At 44.0% G+C, this 23,057-nt stretch overlaps 1 protein-coding gene and 1 pseudogene across 17 annotated transcripts in view; one reads left to right on the top strand and one right to left on the bottom strand.

Moving 5' to 3' along the window:
• SVIL (supervillin) overlaps positions 1 to 23,057 on the bottom strand; it is a 182,065-nt gene that overhangs the window by 122,224 nt on the left and 36,784 nt on the right. The window lies entirely within an intron of this gene.
• Positions 3,882 to 3,956, top strand: LOC135271432 (small nucleolar RNA SNORD115; annotated as a pseudogene).

The following is a 23,057-nucleotide window of genomic DNA, read 5'->3' as shown; positions in this document are numbered from 1 at the left end:
AACTCGGCAAGGAACGTCAGTGCTGTGGATAACTAAGATAGAAACCTGATGGTGAGGTCACAGATAATTAGCAACAAAAAGAAAAAAGGGAGTACTGGGAGGAGAAGAGGAAGGGGAGGGAGTAGTAGAAGCAACTGATTCTGGAAATAAAGAGGTAGGACGAACCAGGAATGGTGGCTGATGCTTGGCTGAGGCCAAGAGGGAGGATCACCTGAGTCCAGGAGTCCAAGACTGGCCTGGGCAACCTGGTGAGGGCCTGTCTCTATAAAAAATAAAAAATAAGCTGGGTGTGGTGGTACATGCCTACAGTCCCAGTTACTTGGGAGGCCGAGGCATGAGGATCGCTTGAGCCCAGGAGGTCGAGGCTGCAGTGAGACATGATCAAACCACTGCACTCCAGCCTGGGCAGCAACAGAGTGAGATCCTACATTAAAAAAACTAACAAACAAACAAACAAAAAACAACAGAAGAGAGAGATAGGATGAAATAATACACATGTTGACATGTTGATAAATAATCCTTTATAAAGTACTTAACAGTTTGTTAGCCAGGCACGGTGGCTCATGCCTGTAATCCCAGCACTTTGGGAGGCCAAAGTAGGCAGATCATGAGGTCAGGAGTTTGAGACCAGCCTGGTCAATATGGTGAAACGCCATCTCTACCAAAAATATCAAAATTAGCTGGGCATGGTGGCATGTGCCTGTAGTCCCAGCTACTCAAGAGGCTGAGGCAGAAGAATCGTTTGAACCCAGGAGACGGAAGTTACAGTGAGCCAAGATCGCACCACTGCACTCCAGCCTGGGCGACAGAGCAAGACTCCATCTCAAAAAAAAAAAAAAAAAAGAACGTAACAGTTTATGGAACAAGCATCACTGCTCATCACCCTTTTTGTGTTTGAAAACTACTTTTCCTATAGAATACTCAATTACAGTTTTCCTAAAAGAATCTAAAAGCTTACTTTGAATGATTATTAGGAAATAAGTCTAACCTAATTTTTTTTCAAATTTTCCTGTCATTTGCTTTTCCTTTTCTTCTTTTTTATTCCAACATTTATTTTAGATTTAGGGGTATCTGTGCCGGTTCTTGACATGGGTACATTGCGTGATGCTGAGGTTTGGGGTACAATGGATCCCATCACCCCCGTACTGAGCATAGTACCCAATCATTTTTCTTCTTTTTTATTCCAACATTTATTTTAGATTTGGGGGTATCTGTGCAGGTTTGTGACATGGGTACATTGCATGATGCTGAGGTTTGGGGTACAATGGACCCTGTCACCCCCGTACTGGGCATAGTACCCAATCATTTTTCTTCTTTTTTATTCCAACATTTATTTTAGATTTAGGGGTATCTGTGCCGGTTTGTGACATGGGTACATTGCGTGATGCTGAGGTTTGGGGTACAATGGATCCCATCACCCCCGTACTGAGCATAGTACCCAATCATTTTTCTTCTTTTTTATTCCAACATTTATTTTAGATTTGGGGGTATCTGTGCAGGTTTGTGACATGGGTACATTGCGTGATGCTGAGGTTTGGGGTACAATGGACCCCGTCACCCCCGTACTGAGCATAGTACCCAATCATTTTTCTTCTTTTTTATTCCAACATTTATTTTAGATTTGGGGGTATCTGTGCAGGTTTGTGACATGGGTACATTGCGTGATGCTGAGGTTTGGGGTACAATGGATCCCATCACCCCCGTACTGAGCATAGTACCCAATCATTAGTTTTTCAGTCCTTGCCCCCTTATTTTAGATTTTGAAAATGAAATTTCAGTACAGGATTTTTTTAAAATGTTGCATATTTTCTTTAAGTTGGCAATGGAGTCTTACCACTTTGCCTCACCTATTGATTATAATTAAAGCAAACATTTAAATATGACATAATTGCTGAAAGGAAAAAGCACAACATTCTTTGTAAAATTATAGATATAATATTTAATCTATTATTTAAGCATCCTATCCATATGAAACCAAATAAGCCTGTGAAGAAAAATCTATATTTTATATTGATAGAAAATATCTGTAAAAATGTTTTATTTACTCTCCAATAATTATAATTGCTATTATTTTTAATTTTTCCACTTGACATTCAGAAATTATTATTAAATTATCATTATTGTTGTAGGCTAGCTCATTGACACAGGGGAGCTACAAAATACCCAAACATTGCCTCACATCATTCTGTAGGTTAACATATTTATTTGCAGAGGAATTCTAAGTTGTGATTGTGACCTTTTTTTTGAGACAGTCTTGCTCTGTCGTCCAGGCTGGAGTGCAATGGCACGTCTCGGCTTACTGCAATCTCCGCCTGCCAGGTTCAAGCAATTCTCCTACCTCAGCCTCCGAGTAGCTGGGATTACAGTGCCCGCCACCACAACTGGTTATTTTTTGTATTTTTAGTAGAGATGGGATTTCACCATGTTGGCCAGGCTGGTCTCAAACTCCTGACCTCTGGTGATCCGCCCACCTTGGCCTCCCAAAGTGCTAGGATTACAGGTGTGAGCCACCACACCTGGCCTGTGACTTTCTTAAATTTCAGGGAGAAGACATTTTAACTGAGTGCTGATGGTCGTGTATTCCCTCTTCAATAGCATCACATAGCCACCAGCTCAGCATGAACGCACAAAGTTCCCTGCTGCTGTGTCCACTGAGAAGCACTCATCTTAGGAGCAATGCTTTGTGGAAGTACAATATTTTACTGGGTATTTTTAAGGTTTCAACCTTTAAATTAAAGAGAAGTAAAAGCAAATATTTAAGTTGCCTTTAGATGGGCATGCAAACATGCTCTAGGAATAGGGGCATAACCGTGTGACTGGGAGAGGCTGAGGGAGGTCACTGTCATAGCAGGTCAAGGAACATGTCACGTCATGGTGCACATCACGTTGGGCGATGGTGCATGTCATGCTATGTCGTGGTGCATGGGTGGTGGCTGGAGGGGGCCTGAAGGATCTATGAGTGAGCCATTGCAATGCTGACACCCCACTGTGGCATCACTGGATCAAGTGAATCAGGCCCAGTACATCCAGAACCTTGGACCCTGGGAAGACTGGAGCCAAAGAGGTCTTTCTGATTACCCAGTCTTCATTTAGTGAAATGGTAGATGACTCCTATAGAATACTCAAGGTCACATAGCTTGTGGCATGGAAGTGCCAGGCTGAAAATCCACATCCTTTGACTCTCCCCAGGACAATTCCCACAGTCCTGATCAGCCTGAACACAAAAGAACAGGCACCATTGTTGTAAACTTGTCCTGCATTGGGGTCATAGAGATTCCCAGCCCTGTAGCCCACGTGGATGTCGCTGGCAATGGGGCCAGCCTGACCCCAGAAGGAGACGTCAGGCCAGCTGCAGTTGTCTTTCATAAACCATGTACGATTTCTAACCATATACTACTTCTAGGGTAAGTCACTCCTATCCTAGACTTATGCTTTCTAAGTCTAGTTTTGATCCCATAGACATTGCTCAAAACCAGGGCTGCCCCCAGATATGAGTAACTAGGGCATAGCTATGGTCATAAGGCTCAGAGAGAAGTCAGTGTCCCTGGTGGGGTGTGGGTGCTGTGAATAAAAGGAAGTAATTGATTATTATTTTCCCTTTTCTTCCTAATTCTCCCACTTGGTTGGAGAGGAATTAGATGTGGATGTGGCTACTTTGAAGTGTGTAGGAAGCAATGACTCATTAACTTTATTTCTAGAAATCATACGAGGAAATTACTATGAATGGACTCAAGGATGTCTAGCATTTCTATACTGATACCACCCAACTGTCTGGCATCGCATATGTGGCATGCAGTCCACTTTACCACCAGTGTTTAAGGAACCATCTCTAGTAAGCATATTTAATCTAAGTGTGCGTATGCATATGAGTGCCATGGGCTGGGTCAGTGATAAGTTGTTATCGTGAAGAGAAATGATGACGCAAAAATTAAGTTCAGTTGGTTACGCTGAGGTCCCAGCCTAGGTAACAATTCTAAGACAAGAAGTTTGGATTTCTTAGTTTCTTTCCATGGGGATTTTATTTCGGGATTCTGCCAATGAAATATTTCTGTGAAACTTGCTTTGCACTCTTCTATCTGTGTGCTTCTAAGTAAATGATAAATTCCGATTCTCTAAGTGTTTTTTAAGTTTCCTATAATTCCCAATTTTCTTGGATATTTGGCACTAAGACCTTTGCTCTTTTTCTCTCACTGGATATTTAGTAAGTCCTACTGGCACTATTCTATTGAGGTGAAGTGAGAGGTTGCCTTTGCTGACTGAAAAATTCCAAATAGGTAATTGAACTAGTGAAGACTAACCTCTGTAATGATTAGAATTGTTCATTCAGCCAACAGGAATATCATGACTGAGTTTTCTTCTCAATAACTGACTGACACACATGATGTGATTCTCATGAGAAAATCCTTTTTTTTTTTTTTTTTGAGATGGAATCTTGCTCTGTCGCCCAGGCTGGAGTGCAGTGGTGTGATCTTGGCTCACTGCAACCTACGCTTCCTGGGTTGGAGCGATTCTTCTGCCTCAGCCTCCTGAGTAGCTGGGACTACAGGTGCCCACCATCACACCCAGCTAATTTTTTGTAATTTTAGTAGAAATGGGGTTTCACCGTATTAGCCAGGATGGTCTCTACCTCCTGACCTCTTGATCCGCCCACCTTGGCCTCCCAAAGTGCAGGGATTACAGGTGTGAGCCACCATGCCTGGCCGAAAATCCTTACTTTTTACCTAGGATTGATTTTTTTGACCATTGAGAAATATGACACATTGGAATTTTGCTCACTGCACTATAGTCATTTTGGACTAAATAGACGGACAAAATTTCCCACAATATTAGTAAGTATGCTAACAGTGCTAGGACCTGTTTTGATCACTGATGTATCTTTATGACTGAAGTACTCCTGCAAGGGGTAAAAATGTGAGTTTCAATAGTATGCGTTTTCCCATGAAACTTGAAATTGGATAAATTGCTAAGCAATCTGGTATCTGGCTTCCCTCTCCCGAGTACCTTTGGCTTCATTTTTGTTAAGATGAAAGTGTGTGCTGTGAACAAGGTCAATGGTAAATAGACCTAATGGCCCCTTAGATGAATGACAATCAGGGCAATTCCTTCAGCCAACATGACTACCATGGTATATTCTTCTTCTCAATGAGTGACTATCATACTTGATGGGATCTACAAGAAGGAAACTTTATTTTTCACTAAAATTGCATTAATATAATGTTGACAAGTTTTGTGATTATTGATACCACCTCTATGATGTGATATTCATTTGGTCTAAATAGAGAAGTTAACATGCTAACTTCTAATTTATATATGTCAGGTTGCTATGTTTTTACAATGTTTGTAGTTTATTGATGATGACTCACAACATAAAGACTATGGCATTATAGCTACATGTTCTAATTCTGATACATACATATCTCATCATTTATTATATTAAGTACAATTATGAGTAGTATATCTTTTTCTGCCACCCAGGCAGAAGTGCAGTGGTGTGACCATAGCTCACTGTATCCTTGAACTCCTGGGCTCAAGCAATTCTCCCCCCTCATCCTCCTGAGTCTCCAGAACTATAGGCATGTGCCAACACGCCTGGTTAATTTTTGCATTTTTTGGTAGAGATTGGGTCTTACTATGTTTCCCAGGCTGATCTCTAACTCCTGACCTCAAGTGGTCCTCCTGCCTTGGCTTCACAAAATGCTGGGATTACAGACATGAGCCACTGCTCCTGATAGTAGCATTTCTTTTTACAATGCAAATGATTTTTTATTTCAATAATTTTTGGGGTACAGGTGGCTTTGGATTAAATGGATGTTATTTAGTGGTGATTTCTGAGATTTTAGTGTACCCTTACCTGAGCAGTGTACACTGTACCTAATATGTAGTCCTTTATCCCTCACCCCCTCCCAATCTTCCCCTTAGAGTCCCCAAAGTCCATTATATCACGCTTATGCCTTTGCATCCTCATAGCTTAGCTCCCACTCATAAGTGAAAACATATGACATTTGGTTTTCCATTCCTGAGTTACTTCACTTAGAATAATGTCTCCAGCTCCATCCAAGTTCTTACAACAGACATTAGTTTATTCTTTTTTATGGCTGAGTAGTATTCCACAGTGTATATCTACCACATTTTCTTTATCCACTCGTTGGTCTATGGGCACTGAGGTTGGTTCCATATCTTTGCAACTGTGAATTGTGCCGCTATACATACGTGGGTGCATGTGTCTTTCTGATATAATGATTTCTTTTCCTTTGGGTAGATACCCAGTAGTGGGATTGCTGGATTAAATGGTAGTTTTACTTTTGGTTCCTTAAGGAGTGCCAATAACCGTGCACCTGCAATCCCAGCTACTCAGGAGGCTGAGGCAGGAGAATCACTTGAACCCAGGAGGCAGAGGTTGCAGTGAGCTGAGATTGTGCCACTACACTCCAGCCTGGGCTACAGAGCGAGACTCCATCTCAAAACCAAATCAAAACAAAAGGAATGCCAATAACATTTATTCACACCAACAATAAACTATATAAAAAATAAATTAAGAAATCAATCCCATTCATAATTGTATCAAAAAATAAAATGGTTGTAAATTTAACCAAGAAGATGAAAGATCTGTATACTGAAAACTATAAAATGTTGATGACAGAAATTATAGATGATGTAAATAAACGGGTCTATGAATTGGAATAACTAATATTATTAAAACTAATGAACCCATTTATTTGTGTACACATTTATAAATGTATAAAATGGGAATCAGTCTGCCTGGTGTACATAGTGCATACAGAAAACTGGGTAAATAAATCACACAAGCAAACCAGGGGTGAAACTCCATTACTGATTTGAAAAATTTTTGATGTTTATATCAGAGATACACATACACCCAATTCGAATGACAGGAAATAGAGCAAGACATTAATTCTCTCACAACTCAGAGATAACTCTATTCATGTCTTTCCTTCTCTGTTTTCCAAAGAATCCACCATATGCATGATTTGCTTCTGACATTAGCAAAAGAATTAAATACAAATGAGGATGAAGGCAATAAGACCTCTTAAATCCCCAAAGCTTAGATGTAGACTAAAAATCCAGGAGAAAATCCTGGCATGAACGATTGGGGCCCGTGGACCAATGGCAGAAAACCAGCCTGCTCCAATCTCCTAGCGTAGGCATTTTCTTGGCTCTAAACTGAGGCATTGACCTGGACAGTCACCAAGATCCTTGATAACAGGCGGCACCAGTGTTTCTTAACCTCGACACCAGCTGCACACAGAAGAACCTCGCCCTGCCTATCAACACTGAATTTACCTGTTACAACCCCTTCATAAATTTTCTTTATTATCTATCAAACCTTTCCTGCTCAACAGCCTTTACTGTCTCCTAGCTAAAGGATTATAAAAACTGGAGAGACAGCACGTGATGCACACTTCTGGGAATATTTCTAGCACAGACAGAGCCTGGCTCAGAACAAGCGAATTATCAATACTGGTTGAATGGATCAATGAATCAAACAAGGAGGTGAGCAATGAGATCACTTCTATCCTGAAATCGTCTCATGCTCAGCCAACCTCATTACTTGAATAGTTTGCGGAGACGAAAAGTATTATTTCTCTTTCCTCAGCTTGAGACTCTTGCTTAAAGTCTTCTTGTCTTTCCTAAAATATGAAGCCATGATGTGAAACAGAAATATCTGCATGCAGGAAGAATCAGGAGGAATATGGTAAAGATTCGCTAGGGAAACTGGAAATGTCTTATGATTCTCTATTTCATCTATTTCTTTAGTATTTGTATTCCTAGTATTCTTCCGAACAATGTGTTCATCTGAGTTCCGGGCATCTAACAGGATTTCTGAGCTAGGCAAAGGTAAAAACTGGGACAATGGTTCCTGCAGTCCAACTACTGATGATGTCTCAGTATGAGTTCAGGTGAGAAGTGTCATTTCCCAAATTGACAAGGTCAAAAGAGAAGGCATCAGATGACAGTCACAGTATTAAACCTTCAGGGACTGTGTAGCGCAGGTCACAGCGGCAGTTCAGACTACAGGGAGGCTATTTGGAGAGCCAGACCCTGTCACTTGTTCTTGCTGATGACATGCAAGCCCCCGTGCAATGCTGTCCTTTGGGGCAACTGCCCTTTGGGGGCCATCACCTGGGGGAGAAAATGAGGACAAAACCAAGGAAAGGGAAGTAGCCGGCCCCTCCACTGCAGCCAGACACTCCCCACCACGGCTGGGGCACTGCTGGAGAGAACACGACGGCGCCTGTGACCTCGCCTGACTCATGGCTGTGGGGGTGGATGCAAGGCTGAGGGGCTCAGAGCATTTAATTCCTTTAGTCTTATCAGTGCCTGCTGGGGAGATCCTATGACAATCCTCATATGCAGATGAGAAAACCAGGATAGTGTGTGACCTAGAATAGATCCATCAAGCCTAGAACAACAACTTAAAATATATCGCTGAAGGCAAAACAGGGCCTGGCAGTGGCTTATGCCTGGAATCTCGGCACTTTGAGAGGCCAAGTCAGGAGGATCGCCTGAAGCCAGGAGTTGAGAGCAGCCTGGGCAACAAAGTGAGATTCCGTCTCTACAAAAATTTTTTTAAAAAATTTATCTGGGCATGGTGGCACATGCCTGTAATCCCTACTTGTAATCAGCTACTTGTAAGGCTGAGGCGGGAGGATCACTTGAGCCCTGGAGGCCGAGGCTGAAGTGAGCTAGGCTCACGCTACTGCACCCATTCAGCTTGGGCAACAGATTAAGACCCTGTCTCTAAAAAAATTTCTAAATAAAGGCAAAACAGTCATTCCCTGGCTAGGCACAATAAAATCCAAGAAAATCAAAGAGGGAAATAGGATGGTGAGGCCAGGATAAAATGAGAGACTGCATATGGAAGCACTCCGAAAATGGACCGCATTATTTAATCCATGCAAGGAACTCTGTATCAAAAAGAGATTTGGGTGCACTACACGCTCCTGCAGAGGTCTGTACGATGTCACCTCGTCACCCTGTCGTGCTCACTGAACATCAATGAAAGCACTCCCAGTCTACAGAACAATGAGCTGGAATGAATGAACTAATTAATGCATGTATGTATGTATGTATGTATGTATTTGCGACAGGGTCTGGTTCTGTTGCCTAGGCTAGAGTGCAGTGGCACAAATGGCTCACTGCAGCCTCAACTCCTGGGCTCAAGCCATCCTCCTACCCTCTCGAGTAGCTGGGACCACACCTGGCTTATTTTTTAAAATTTGTAGACACAGGATCTTGCCACGTTGCCCAGGCTGGTCTCAAACTCCTAGCCTCAAGTGACTCTTCCACCTTGGCCTCTCAAAGTGCTGAGATTACAGGCATGAGCCACTGAGCCAACCATAAGCTGGAATTTAAATGGACAGTATGGGGGAGTGTTATATTATGACTAACAGTTGTCTAAATACATACTGATTTGAGTTATCAATACATTTCCAAAATCGAGAAGTGCTCTGGAAATTTTAATGAAATCTACTATAAGCTACTAATGACGATGGCTGGACTGAAATTCCAAAGTGAAGGATATATTTTTATAGGCTAATGAAGGAGCACTTTGTATGCTAGCAATAGCCATAAATGGTATTCTCATTTTCTTCGGTGGATTTTCTTTATGTGTGCAGATTCTTAATCTAAGGCAGAGCTGCCTGACCTGAGGCACTCCCCCGGGAAAGTCCACTGAGGCCCTTTCATTTCCCTTTGATCACATCTCACTGGTCGGTCAGACTTTCCAGATTCCTCATTTTAGTCTAACTCTCCTCCTGCGCGCACTGCGAAAGGCTCTGTGAATTTTGGTTAGTGGCAATATCTTGGACAAGACTGCAAATAAAATGTTGTGTTACGTCACCGCATAAGGTAATTTAAAACAGACTACGTAGGTAGGATGAAAAGGTAAAAGTACATCCAATAAGAAATATTACAAGTCACAGCTATTTTTTTCGTTATCAGATGTGTTGAAAGAAAACTGTGCCAGCCTTTCTAAACTTAAGAATTCTTTTTTAAAGAAAAGGCTTATTACAATCACCTAAAAGACTTATCCTTAAAGTTAATGTTCCAAGGAGTAACGTTACCATTTGAAATGAAATTATCTCCATTTTAGTTTCTGGTTCATTCTGAATCTATAGCTAATGATTCTTGGGAAGAAAAGTCCAGATGCCTCAGAGGAAGAGAGAATGGTCAGCTGGTTGTCAGAAAAGAAAGACATAGGTCAGTTCTATGTTTAAATTACACACTGAAATATACATACAATGGAATATTATTCAGCCTTAAAAGGAAGGAAATTCTAATGCTTGCTACAATGTAGATGAACCTTGAAGATATTATGCTAAGTGAAATCAGCCAGTCACCAAAGGACAAATACTGTACAATCTTACTTATATGAGGTTTCTAGAACAGTCACACTCAGAGACAGAGAGTAGAAAGCTGGTTATCAGGGGCTGGGCAGAGGGAAAATTGGGGAGTTGCTGAAGAGGTACAGAGTTTCAGTTTGGAAAGATGAGAAAGTTCTGGAGAGGGATGGTGGTGATGGGCGCACACACTATGAGTGAATGCACCTGCATGCCCCTAACTGTTCACTTAAACATGGCTGAAATGGTAAATGTCATGCTATGTAGATTTCAGCACAATATACAATAAAATGTCCACTCAAGGCAAATCACATAAAATGCAGGCACATGCTGAGCACCCGGAGAACAGCTCTTGTGAAGGGCACATGGCCGCCCACCACTCGAGGGAGGCCAGGAGATGCCAAGGACGATTCTGACCTGTTCAAAGCCTCAACCCACAGCAGGCTCTTAAACAATGATGTGACAAATAAACGTAAACCCAGCTGTTTCCGGGAATGGTGGCTCACACCTGTAATCCCAGCACTTTGAGAGGCTGAGGAAGGAGGACTGATAAGAGGAGTCAGAGACCTGCCTGGGCAACATAGCAAGACCCTGTCTCTACAAAAAAAAAATTAAAAATTAGCCAGGCATGATGGTGTAGTCCCAGCTACTCAGAAGGTTGAGAGGGCAGGATTACTTGAGCCCCAAAATTTGAGGCTGCAGTGAGCTTTGATCATGCTACTGCACTCCAGCCTGGGTGACAGAGTGAGACCCTGTCTCTAAAAATAATAATAATAGTAAACCTAGGTGTTCACTGTATGAAGTCTGCAGCTGCATCCTGGGACATCATAAGGGGCAGTGTGCCACACCTTTAGAGCCACAGGGTCCACGCCTCTCCTTTCACTGAGAAGAAGACCTCAGGCAGAGGGAAGGGGCTGACTTGATCACAATCATCCAGGGAGGGCAGAGGAGGCTCTGCCAATCCAGTCATTCAACACTCACTACTTGATGGTTTTCACATGAACTGAAAGCAACGAAACACTGACTCATCAGAGATGAGAATTCCTTATGAGTCTAAAAGTCCAGATGGCAGACAAGTACTACATAAAATGCCTGTGATACCTGATGGATCATAGCTGTTCTAGAGCTATACTTGAACGATTTGAAGGAAAGAGTTTCAAATCAAGTAATTTCTGGCTCTCCTTGTTCTCAGAAGGGGACCTTAATAAAATATCAACAATGACAAACTCGGCAACAATAATCAGTATGAAAATGCAAGAAAAGCTCATCAACTCACCCTCCCCAATGTCACCCTTGTTTTCCATGGGTTATTTTTTATTTTTTGAGACGGTCTGGCTCTGTTGCCCAAGCTGCAGTGCAGTGACACAATCACAGCTCAGTGCAGCCTTGACCTCCTGGGCTCAAGCCAATTCCTCCCACCTCTGCCTCCTGAGTACAAAGGGACTGCAGGTACCTGGGACTGCAAGTGCACACCACCATGCCCAGCTAATTTTCTCTCTTTTTTTTTTTTTTTTTTTTTTTTTAAGACAGGGTCTCCTTCTGTTGCCCAGGCTGGAGTGCAGTGGCATGACCACAACACATTGCAGTGTTGATCTCCCAAGCTCAAGTGACCCTCCCACCTCAGCTGGGACCACAGGCATGGGCTACCACACCTGGCTAATTTTTGTATTTTTTTGTAGAGACAGAGTTTTGCCATGTTGGCCAGGCTGGTCTCAAATTTCTGAGCTCAAGTGATCTGCCTGGCTTGGCCTCCCAAAGTGCAGATTACAGGAGTGTGTCACCATGCCCAGCCTATTCTTTATAGAGACAGGAGCCTCACTATGTTGCCCAGGCTAGCCTTGAACTCTTGGCCTTAAGGAATCCTTCCACCTCATTCTCACAAAGTGCTGGGATGGCAGGCACGAGCCACCATGCCCAGCCAAAAGCGTTCGTTTCTTTAACAGGAGGAGAAAAGTGAATCTGTGCTTTCCCTGAACCACAAGCCACAGATATAAGCAATGAAGTGAAGATGACGAGGATATCGCTCCATGTTCAAGAGGGACACTAGCAGAGCAGAGCCAGCAGTACCTCAGACATCGTCTCCCAACTGTGCTAAAAATACACACACGCACGCACACACATGCATGTGCACACACTCATACACACAAACATACACATACACATGCGCTCCGAGTCTGACTCCAGCAGTAGGAGCTGTCCCTGTTCTCATGCAGCAGCTTATGAGCCCTGCCGCCCCAAGATCTCTGGAGGGAGAGGAGAGCTGGAGCCCGCGTCCAGAGCAGTCAGGCAGTCAGCGCGAGCCGCGGTTTGCGTCTGTCTTCCCGACAGGCTGCCCACGCCTCAGCTCGATGAATGAGAAGCCGCTTAGACAGGGGATGTGAGGCTGAGCGCTGTGAGCCTGGTCACTGCCGCATCCGGAGCGCAGGCTCCTCCAGGTGTTCACTTGCCTCACGTGCAGCTTTGGTCCCTGAGCCATAATCCATAAAGCCTGAGGCATCGCAACGAACATTTCAGTGCAGGAAAATGCCTTCTTCACTAACGTTCAGCGATTGCAGCAAGTTTGGAAGAAGCTCAAAAGAGAAAAGATGGATTCAGCCTTACAGGTTCCATCAGGGGAACGGTCCTGTGGGTGCTCGGCTGTGGCTATGAACCACATACACTCATGAAACAGCTTTACCGAGAACACAAGGGAGAGGGGAGGCCGGTTCATGCAATTTCACGAGAGAAATGTACGATGGGCGGTAACAGTGCATTCAGCCTACTCTACATTTTTATTTCATTTTTAATTGACAAATAATAAATGTACGTATTTATGGGGTACACATTGACGTTTGGATACATTTAATGTATAGTGATGACAGATTCACCAGTGATCACCCACTAAGCCCTGGATAAGTGAGCGATACCATCCTGTCCTTGGGGAAGTCACCTCCCCAGTGCAAGTGACCTACCCACTTAGCCCACCTGTGGCAGCCCTGGAACACAGGTCCCCTGGCTCCTAAAACTCTGCTGTACCACCTTATTGACCGGTGATATTTTCTTCCTGCTACACACACGACCTCACCATTCAACAAAGCTTACTACAAAACACAAACATGATTCTGAGCGTCCAAAAAACATCTTGGAGTAAGAGGAAAACATTCAACATTTCCTGATATGGAATACTATGCAGCCATAAAAAAGAATGAGCTCATGTCCCCTGCAGGGGCATGGATAAAGCAGGAGGCCATTATCCTTAACAAACTAACGCAGGAACAGAAAACCAAATACCGCACGTTCTCACTTGTAAGTGGGAGCTAAATGATGAGAACACATGGACACATAGAGGGGAACAACACACACGGGGGCCTTTCGGAGGGTGGAGGGTGGGAGGAGGGAGAGGATCATGAAGAATAATGAATGGGGACTGGGCTTAATGCCTGGGTGATGAAGTAAGCTGTACAACAAACCTCATAACACGTTTACCTATATAACGAATCTGCACATGTACTCCTGAACTTCAAAGTTAAAAAAAAATTCCTGCTAAAGTCCATAATCTGTAGAATAAGCCTGGATACAGGACTGAACAGCACAAGCTACGCGTAAAGAAAGCCCCCTACCATTCTGTCCTTCGGGCAGTCACCTCCCCTACAAACGCCTGTTTCCTAACCATCCCATCAAGTGCATCTGTCAAGGAGAGAGTGTATTCCTGTCATCACGGAGCACTGTCATTAATAGAACAGTACTAGGCCACGTCTCCAGGGCTCGGGTTCTCCGGCTTCGTACAGGACACAAGCTCACTGCCACCGCCTCTGCCAGCCAGTCCCCAGCTGCCAGCCTCCGCAGTCTGCCTAATAAGGCAATCTGCAGGTTGACTGGTGGCTCACAGGCCACTACTGCAAATTGCACACTCCAGGCTTGAAGCAAAGGGAAAGGCTACCTTTTGGCAGACAAAGGGTTACTCTGTGCCAAAAAAACGCCTCCAAGGCGGCGCTGTGACTCCCTTTACATAATAATAGAAACTTGTCTCTGCAGCTGGCCAGACTCCAGCCATAGGGTCCAGCTTCCAGAGCTGAAGAAAGCTGAACTTCAGCAGGGGCCTGGAGCTTGCTCGGCCTGTACACGGAAACTCCTCCTCTTTGCCTTGTCCCAACCTCACCAGAGGACTCCCAGAAAGTCCATCTTTGCAGGAACTGATTTGGCACGTATATGACTCTCTGAGGCTCCCTGACTTCAAATAGCAACCTGCAAATAGACTGCATACCCTGGATGCTTAAGAAGGAGGCACAGGTCAGGGGAACAATTCTCAGCATTCCAGAAAATAATTACACACCAGTGAAAAGCGGACGTCTGTATTTCCAACTAAGGAGGCAGAGTTGTCGGTCAAGCCACGCCTGATGACCAGCATTCACTATTGTTAACTCTAAGAAGGTCTGGGCTCAGAGACGCTCCCCCCACCCCTACGCCCCGCACCGGCCCCTGCACTGTGCTGTGCATAGGAGGAAGAGAACAGATCTCCGGTGATTAATTACAGCACCTTCATCATCGTGCACATTTCCTTCAGCTTTTAGCCACGCGGCCCCTTTGTCATTCAGAAGGCATTCCAGCCACTAGCTCACCAGAATTTCCTAAGTCTCAGTGGAGTTTTGAATACTACCAGCATTTCAAGTGTCGACAGTGGACCGGAACTGCTAAACCACAGCAAAATTAGAAGGGGTCAGGGAGCATGAGCCAGCACTACCGTACAGGAGAACAGTCACCAAACCACTAGTGTAGCGTCCCGTGCAGGGGCAAATCCAGCACAACTGAAACGCGTGCCAGCGGCAAACAGATGCATCTGACGCTTCATCACTTCACTCTGCCCTTTGTGACAGTGTCCAGTGTGGACTCGTCACGTTAAGACAGTTCCTGTGCAATTTCTCGGACATCCAGCAGTTAACATACAGTACCCGTTCTCTGCTTCTCTCGGGAATGGAGTTTGGGATGTCTGAAACAAGACTTATGAAAAATGGTTGCCTATTAAGAGCCATTGTGTTGGGGGTGTAAATAGCAGATTGATTTTTAGTTTACACTAATCCAGCATTTACCAAATCAAAATAGTGCCTAGAGAATTCCCTAATAGAGTGTGAAAGGAAAACAGAATCTTGAGACCCCCAAACTCACGATGCCTAAGGGAAAGTGAAGCTTAGGAACTGAGTCACACAAAAACTGCTTTCCTTTTGTTCCCAAAGCTGTGACCTCACAGGCTTACAGTACCTTATTTAAAATGTAGATCTACTGTGCAAGAGAAAAATGTGTAATTGACTTTCCGGTCCTTTGTTTTCATGTGTACAATGTACATTCACGACTGTTCATCAGAGCCTCCCAAGAACGTGACCACTTGCCTCACTGCCTACCTCCCCCATCCCCCTTTTTTCCTTGTCCTTTAAATTCTGAAGTCCTCAAACCCTGTTTGGAAGAAGCACAGGACATAGATCCCGCTGGGACTTGGGTCTCTTTTTCCCCAGATGAATCCTCAATGTTGGCAAAATAAACCTTTAAGTCAATTGAGGTGCCTCCGTCACTTTTTGGTTCACAAGAGGTTAACAGAAATTCCTGTCTAGATATTCAAGGCAAAGGGAAAAATAACAAGGATGTGAGACACTCCACGCCAAAAGCCTGTCCTCCAGCTCTGTGGAAAGCCGCATCGGGAAGCAGAGTTTTAAAAAGTAACCTCAACCCCAAGCCGCCCTATCACATGGTGGCCTGCACAGCCTGGGTACTGAAGCACTCAGCTGGCACTCACCTTTGTCTCCTCTAACGTGGGTAAAGTAGGAGAGGATCCACAGCTGGCCAACAGTGCGGCTGGAATCTGGAGGGGAGGAGAGCGGCTCTGGGCCCACCGTGACCCCCAGAAACTATGGGGACTTCCCCAGTCCCCTTGCATGTCCCCTGCAGCATGCAGCCATGGAACTGGTGGGCATTTGTTTATTTTAGTGACAAGCAGCTGATTTCCTACTGTTTAAGGCCAAGGGAGATGGCACTGACGCACCCCTGTATTCCCCTTTCCTCTTCAGCTGCCGGCTTTTGGGGCTGTTTGATTCCCAATTGGAACTTCCACAGAGACCAGGCAAGAAAAGAAGGTGAGACAATTTGGCTGCTGATACCGACTCTTGCAGCAAGTTTGTCAATCAAGACTCCTGGAAGAGGGGTCTGGAGTTGCCTAGAAACCTGGATCTACCTGGATGTTCTTTCACAGCCAAACCTCAAGACCTCAGGAACTGCAAACTGAAGATAGTAATAAAAGAATACATTAACTTCCCACATAATGGGCAATGTCTACCAGACTAATATTAAGTTTGTTCTCTTTAAACATAATGTTATAAAGGAAAATTCCTCCCTTCCAACCCCTGGGACTCTCTACTTAATAATAAAGATATGACCAGACCTCCCGTCCCGTGGGCACTCCCATGTGAGGCAAGGCTGCCCAACAGGTTCCCAGCACAAAAGAGCTATTCACATGCTGGATTGTACCGAGCCAGCCCCTGACACTCAGCCTTGACGATATATTTTTAGTCACTGTCTCTGCAGCAGAAGTAGAACACCTGCATTTTTCCCCGACGTTAAAACAGTGTCAACTATATGGATGGAATGATAGATTTTTATCTGATCTTTTCCTCTTCTGAAGGAAAAAAAGAGTATTTGTTCACTTTAACGTGTATGTTACACCTTCTGGCTGTTAGATAACATACGGCAACTGGTTGGGTGGCAGAAAGTGATCATAAAATGATGAAAGATTCAATCATCATTTGCAACCTGTTTACATGATTTATTTTTAAGCAGGCTGTATTTATGGATATTATTTTTAACCCGGACACATGCTTGTGTTAAGCTTGAAATATGCTGATGTAGCTTTAAACCTCATCCTGTAGTGCTGATTTAACTTAGTCATGGTTATCCACAGCTAAGTATCAGCTGAAGTACGAACCCCTCTTTGAAAAAACTTAAAAACTTGGTTCCTTAACTGCACTATACCGCCCCCTAGTGCTAGGAAAGAATCAATGCATTTCCCAAAGCCAATTTTAGGAAACATTCCCAACAGAAACCCTGAAGCAAGGACATCTTTGTTTAAAGTAGTTTTAATATCTCCGAGACGTGCAAGAAACTAAACGTTAGCAAATTATTTCATTCATTCACTCAACAAATATTTATGGAGTACCCAGTAGCCCAAGCCCGGTTCTGGGGCTGTGGATACAGTCCCTGCCCACAAGGACTTATGTTCTATTAATAAGCAAATAAAAGAATAATGTTTCACACACTCATTGGCCTTTTCTTTTGATGTACGTGAAGTGAAATGTGTTCACGTGCATGAAATCTCAAATACTCTGGAAGTGCCGGTGATTTTGCATTGCTGGTTTATCTCTTCAGCACCTTGTGTGTCATTCTCACCTTGACCTCCCAGGCAGGTCCAGAACTTTCCACCCTGTGCCCTCAAAAAGAACCTGTTGAACAAAATGACTGTGGGCCATGGAATCAAAACCCAGGGAATCCAAACTAAGAGGCTTTATTATCAGCGACATAAAAGGGCTCTTGCTATTTTCAATTGTCTGTATTATAAGCTAATATATTAACAGCTATAAAAGTGAGGCAGTCTTACAAAGAAGTAATAGGTCTCTCTATAAAACCTGATGCAATCCTGTGCCATGCTAATAATTTTGTATTTGAGCATTGTAACTGTGTGAACATTTTATTCAGAATCTCATCTCTGACAAAGCAATAATACCTCTCCGATTCTCCTCCTCTGCACCCTGCATCTTTGTTTTAAAAACGGATATCATAAGAACTAATCACGTTTCTAAATACATGAGCGCTTCCAGCACATTAGGTGCCATAGGATACACCAGGACAGCAGACAGGACTCACGCCAGCTTAGGTCATCGGCCTTGCTGCATGAAGCTCCATGCTTTGAAGGGATCTTGGCACACTGCAAAGGGAAGATCCAAGTGCCCTGGGTGAGGGCTGATGCCTGTCTGTTCCTGGCTCAGACAGGAGATGAGCAAAGAGCCTGGCAGTCATTTACCACTGCTGGTACCTTACATGGTCCTAGGTACTGCTCTAATGCTTATGGGACATAAAGAGGTTTCTCTGGGCCAGGCACCGTGGCTCATGCCTGTAATCCCAGCACTTTGGGAGGCCGAGGCGGGTGGATCACTTGAGGTCAGGAGTTCCTACACCAGCCTGGCGAACACGGTGAAACTACATCTCTACTAAGAATACAAACAATTAGCTGGGCGTGGTGCTGTACACCTATAATCCCAGCTGCTTGGGAGGCTGAGGTGGGAGAACTGCTTGAACCCAGGAAGCAAAGGTTGCAGTGAGCCAAGATGGTGCCACTGCACTCCAGCCTGGGCAACAGAGTGATACTCTGTCTCAAAAAAAGAAAAGAAAGAAAAAAGGAGACTTCTCTGAAACAGTGTCACTGTTTTTAAGTGTCTAAGTGTAATATATGCATATTCTGTTTTCTAACATGTTACCTATTTCTGAATAAAATAAAGCCACTTTGATATTTCACAAGACAAGGAGCAAGAAGAGACGCCTAAAAGCACACAACTTCACGGAAGCCGAATACATGTTGGTTTCTCATATATGTTTAAAATTCTACCTAAATCGCCCAGGTGCCATTCAGTTTCTGTGGCTGTGATTCTTCCAGTTAACAGTGAGATCCCCATAATGGAGGTTTCAATGTCAAGGCGTCCATCATTGCATGGTCTCTGACAGGAAGTGGGGGGAGCATTCTGCCAGACCCAATATTTGATCCAAATTAACAGTAAATAAGCATAAACAATTAATATTAAAACGTGCACAGTGAACTTCATTATGCAAAATCGTCTCTTGGGTGAAAGGAAGCCTAGTTGATTCTCTTTTCTTTTTTTTTTTTTAGATGGAGTCTTGCTCTCTGTTCTGTCGCCCAGGCTAGAGTGCAATGGTGTGATTTCAGCTCACTGCAACCTCTGCCTCCTGGGTTCAACTGATTCTCCTGCCTCAGCCTCCTGAGTAGCTGGGATTACAGGCGCCCACCACCACGCCTGGCTAATTTTTGTATCTGTAGTAGAGATGGGGTTTCACCATGTTGGCCAAGCTGGTCTCAAACTCCTGACCTCATTATCCACTCGCCTTGGCTTCCCAAAGTGCTGGGATTACAGGTGTGAGCCATGATGCCTGGCCCTGCCTAGTTGATTTTCAAGCAAAATCTGTGTGGCTATAATTATACTGAGCCTAAACAAAATTGAAATCATTTATCTAAATATTTCCTTCATGACCAAGGCCTAGATTAAAGTTCATTCTAGTGACTAATGTTCTATCTCATTCTTTAAGGCTAGTAAAAGGGTGGTGGAAATAAGTTCAATTTCAACTCAGTTTCCAAATTTAAAGGAAAAAAAGTCTCTAAAATTCTACTGTATTGAATTGTTGAAGTTTTAAACAAAAGCAGGACTTTGGATATTCAAGGTCACATTGAAAGCTATCAATATGGTGATCCAGGTTTAAATATTACCTTGAAGATTGTGGCCCTAATCTCTGTGCTATATTTAAAATTTTTTGATAGCAGCCACATTGATATTTGTATAGTTAGAGAATACTTGTTGGAAAAAAAAGAGACAGAGTCTGTCATTTTATAGTAAAATCATATTACAATGCAATCCCTCATTCAAATTTTACACTATTATAAAAGTACAAGCCAGGCACAATCTGTCCCATGGCCCCCTGCAGGCTCTGACAGTAGCCAACAGGTAAGTTAACTGTTAAGTAGCTGACACTCACTCTCAGACCTTCACATGAAGGATATAGGCTGGTGTCACTAAACTTCCCCAGGTATTTCAACTGGGGACTCAAGAGGATTTGTTACTCTTCCTGCCCATCAGGAAGATTCCAGACCAAGGGAAATCCACGCATGGGGCTCCCAGTTGCCGATCTGTCAGACTCAAGTCCTTAGATGGTCTTCACTCAAACTTGAGCAGGGTGGTTATCAAAAGCCAAATACATCAAATGCCTTCCACTCCCTGCCTCCCGGCCTCCTTCTCAACACTTGGGCAATTCACCTCTAATTCAAACCTTCTAAGGAAAAGAACTATAGAACTTCCCAAATTGGCAACGTCATATTTTGGACAATGTGCCAAAACTTATTAAGAATATTTAACACCATACACATGTTAAGAAATAGTCAATAGATCAATTCTATAATATCTCAAAAGGACAATAATATTGTTAAATGGACTGAGCCCAGGCCTCATCCTTGGAGACTGAGGAAAGCCCTTTTATTCTTAATTTACATCCAATTCTAAGAAACTTGGCAAAACTATGGAGACGGTAAGATGATCAGTGGTTCCCTGGGGTTGGGAGGGGAGAGCGGAAAGCACAGATGGAGCACAGCGAATTTTTTAAGGTGGTGAAAATACCCTTGGTGTACTACGGGCTGAGCATCCCTAATCAGAAAATCCAAAATCGGTCAGGCTCCAAAACACCAAACGTCTTGAGCCTTGACATGAGACAATGACACTTTTGCTTTCTGATTGTTCAATGTACACAAACTTTGTTCCTTACACAAAATTATTTAAAATGTTATATAAAATTACCTTCAGGCCATGTATATAAGATATACATGAAACATAAAAGAATTCTGTGTTTAGACATGGGTCCTGTCCCCAAGATATCTCATTATGTACATGCAAATATTTCAATTTCTGAGATCTCAAACACTTCTAGGTCCCAACCATTTTGGATAAGAGATACTCAACCTGTGTAACAACAGATATTATCATTATACATTTGTTCAAACCCACAGAGTATACACCAAGGGTAAACCCTAATTAAACTATGGACTCTGGGTGACAATGATGTGTCAGTGCAGGCTCATTGATTGTGGCATATGTGCCACTCTAGTGGGGGATGTTGATAGTGGGGGTGATAATGGGCAAGGCACGCAAGTGGGAGGCAGGGAGTTTATGGGAGGTCTCTGTAGCTTCTTCTTAATTTTTTTTTTTTTTTTTGAAACAGGGTCTCGCTCTTTCACCCAGGCTGGAGTGCAGTGGTGCAATCTCAGCTCACTGCAACCTTTGCCTCCTGGGCTCAGCTGACCCTCCCACCTCAGCCTCCCGAGTAGCTGGAACTATAGGGGTGCTAATTTTTGTATTTTTAGTATAGACAGGGTTTCGCCATATTTCCTAGGCTGGTCTTGAACTCCTAGGCTCAAGCAATCAGCCTGCCTCAGCCTCCCAAAGTGTTGGGATTACAGGTGTAAGCCACTGCACCTGACCTCTGCTTCATTTTGAACCTGAAACTGCTCTAAAAAAATACTTGAAACACACACACCTCTTGGTTGTACAGTTCCCCAGCCCCTGCTGTGTTTCATACACTGAGAAGTTCAGGAAGATAAAGACCCCCTGAAGGGAAGGGGAAGAGATGCTGGTCCGGGGATGGGGGTTCCATTACATCTCCTGTTTCCTCTTCTCGGTTAGGCCTCCACCACTCTACATCTGCAAAACCAGGAACCTGCAGTCCAAGCTAGATTGGTTTCCTTCATGGAACCTGCGATTCTCATGAGTGGGGTTCTAGCAGTCCTGCCTCTGTGGGCATGGAAGGAAGCCTCAGGAAGCTGGGAAATGAGATGAGGATGGGGGTGAGCAGGTAGGCTTTGTTCTGGTGAGTTTGCCAAGGTGAGAACCGAGCCCCACCCAGCACTCTCAGAGGTAGCACGGCTCTGCTAGGTATGGATGGCGGCATGAAGACAGGCTATGGTCGGCTGGACACAGTGCAGAAAGGCACGCGCCCAGTGAGGGAGAAGCGCCCTGACAGAAACAACACTGTTATTTACAAAGGATGGTAAAATGGGAACACATGAGCAATGGCAGCAAAGATGACGAATTCCATTCACTTTACTGATCGTTTTCTTGATAGAGAAAGAACTAAAAATGTAAATCTGAAACAAAACAGCTTTTGGGCAGGCAAACCTTTACAACTCATCTTTCAAGACAAAAATACATACGGCCCAAGGGAAAGTCTCTAGCATCAGTGCCTCCCCTCTGCTTCCAGCCCAGTAAGCCGGCCCCATATCCTCCAAACATGCAACGCAGTCTTCAGGACCCAGTGGTTCTGTGATCGCATTTTACCTCCCATGCCCTCACCGTAGGACCCAGGTGCCAGGCCAGCAGTGTGGTGAGCTGATGAAGTGACCCATTCCACATGTGGCTGTAGGGAAACAGTAGCTGCTCTGCCTGCTCTTGGCCACATAGTCTGTGGCCCCATCATTCCCAGGACAGCTAGGACAGCTTGTTGTCTCTGCAGAGACCAGTCCCAACACTTTCTTTTCTGCAATGTTACCCAAAATGTCTTTATGGTCATGCATGATGAGGCCAGCCTGTGTGCATGTGAGCAGGTGTCACATATGAGACCACAGGAAGCACTGCATGTCCTTTCTCCTTCATGAGGATTCCTTTTCGAGAGAGAGCTATGCACAATCATAATTTGTCCTTTAAAAATTCCTTTCCTGAATGGGCGCAGTGGCTCATGCCTGTAATCCCAGACCTTTGGGAGGCCGAGGTGGGAGGATCATTTGAGGCCAGAAGTTTGAGACCAGCCTGGGCAAGACAGTGAGACCCCACATTCATAAACATTTTAAAAAGATGAGCTGGGCATGGTGGCATGCACCTGCAGTCCCAGTTACTCGGGAGGCAGTGGCAGGAA

The sequence above is a fragment of the Aotus nancymaae genome, unplaced genomic scaffold (assembly GCF_030222135.1).
Source record: "Aotus nancymaae isolate 86718 unplaced genomic scaffold, 86718_ANA_hifiasm-v0.15.2.pri h1tg000077l, whole genome shotgun sequence".
Taxonomy (NCBI): domain Eukaryota; kingdom Metazoa; phylum Chordata; class Mammalia; order Primates; family Aotidae; genus Aotus; species Aotus nancymaae.
This window is presented reverse-complemented; position numbering and strand designations above follow the sequence as displayed.